General features: G+C 58.5%; 1 long non-coding RNA gene across 1 annotated transcript; it reads left to right on the top strand.

Annotated features, from left to right (window-relative positions):
- LOC130587780 (uncharacterized) lies at window positions 1-1,589 on the top strand. Its single transcript, XR_008966853.1, has 3 exons — window positions 1-20; window positions 124-168; window positions 1,345-1,589. It is a non-coding gene; the product is annotated as an uncharacterized LOC130587780 (long non-coding RNA).

Here is a 1,589-nt window from a genome sequence, read left to right as displayed (position 1 = left end):
TGCTGGACCTGATGCAGCAGGTATGGGGTGAACGGGGTGACCCCAAAACCGCCCGGGCCTGTCTGACCCCCCCATTGTGTCACCTTCGTGTCACCTCCGTGTCACCTCTGTGTCCCCTCGCAGCTGCAGGACCTGGGCCACCCCCCRAAGGAGCTGGCGGGGGACACGGTGAGTGCCTGGAAAAGATTTGGGGTGACCCTATAGACTTGGGGTGATCCTATAGAATTGGGGTGATCCCATAGTCTTGGAGTAATCCCATGTGTTTGGGGTGATCCCATAAAATTGGGGTAATTCCTGAAGGTTTGGGGAGACTCCATGGATTTGGAGTGACCCCATGGGTTTGGGGTAATCCCTAAAGATTTGGGGTGATCCCATGGGTTTGGGGTGATCCTATAGAATTGGGGTAATCCCTAAAGATTTGGGTTGGCCCCATGGAACTGGGGTGGCCCCACAGATTTGGGGTGACTCCATGGATTTGGGGTGACCCCATGGGCTTGGAGTGGCCCCATACAATTGGGTTGACCCCATAAGATTAGGGGTGGCTTCACAGGTTTGGGATGATCCCACAGGTTTGGGGTGACCCCATAGAATAGGGGTAACCTCATGGTTTTGGGTTGGTCCCATGGGTTTGGGATGACCCCACAGATTTGGGATGACCCCACAGGTTTGGGATGACCCCATAAGATTTGGGTTGGCCCCACGGGTTTGGGGTGGCTCCACAGATTTGGGGTGACCCCACAGATATGGGGTGACCCCATGGGCTTGGGGTGGCCCCATAGAATTGGGTTGACCCCATAAGATTAGGGGTGGCCTCACAGGTTTGGGATGACCCCACGGGTTTGGGTTGACCCCACAGATTTGGGATGACCCCATAAGATTTGGGTTGGCCCCATGGATTTGGGGTGGCCCCACAGATTTGGGGTGGCCCCACAGATTTGGGGTGGCCCCATGGCTTTAGGGTGACCCCACAGATTTGGGGTGGCCCCACAGATTTGGGATGACCCCACGGGTTTGGGATGACCCCATAAGATTTGGATTGGCCCCAAGGGTTTGGGATGACCCCACAGATCTGGGGTGGCCCCACAGGTTTGGGATGACCCCATGGGTGTGGGGTGATCCCACAGATTTGGGGTGGCCCCATGGGTTTGGGATGACCCCACAGATTTGGGGTGGCCCCATGGGTTTGGGATGACCCCACAGATTTGGGGTGACCCCGCAGATTTGGGATGACCCCACAGATTTGGGGTGACCCCACGGGTTTGGGATGACCCCACAGATTTGGGGTGACCCCACAGATTTGGGGTGACCCCACAGATTTGGGGTGACCCCTCTGTGCCCCCCCAGCCCCCCGGACTGAACCTGGAGCTGCCGGGGGGCGTCAGTGGGGAGCAGTGCCGCCTGATGTAGGGCGGCTTTGGGATCGGCTTTGGGATCGGCCGGCCCTAATGACGGCGCTAACGAGGACGAGGAGGATGAAGAGGACCCCGATTTTGGGGTTTTTTTGGGGGGTGGGGGGTGCAGGGACCCCCCTGTTTGGGGCGGTGTCCCCCCCTCACTCCCCCGGTGTCCCCAATAAAGAGTTGGTGACG

The sequence above is a fragment of the Malurus melanocephalus genome, unplaced genomic scaffold, assembly GCF_030028575.1.
Source record: "Malurus melanocephalus ecotype Western Australia unplaced genomic scaffold, MMel_1.1 scaffold_2437, whole genome shotgun sequence".
Lineage (NCBI taxonomy): Eukaryota > Metazoa > Chordata > Aves > Passeriformes > Maluridae > Malurus > Malurus melanocephalus.
Note: the sequence above shows the minus strand (reverse complement) of the source record. Positions and strands in the feature narration are given on the sequence as shown.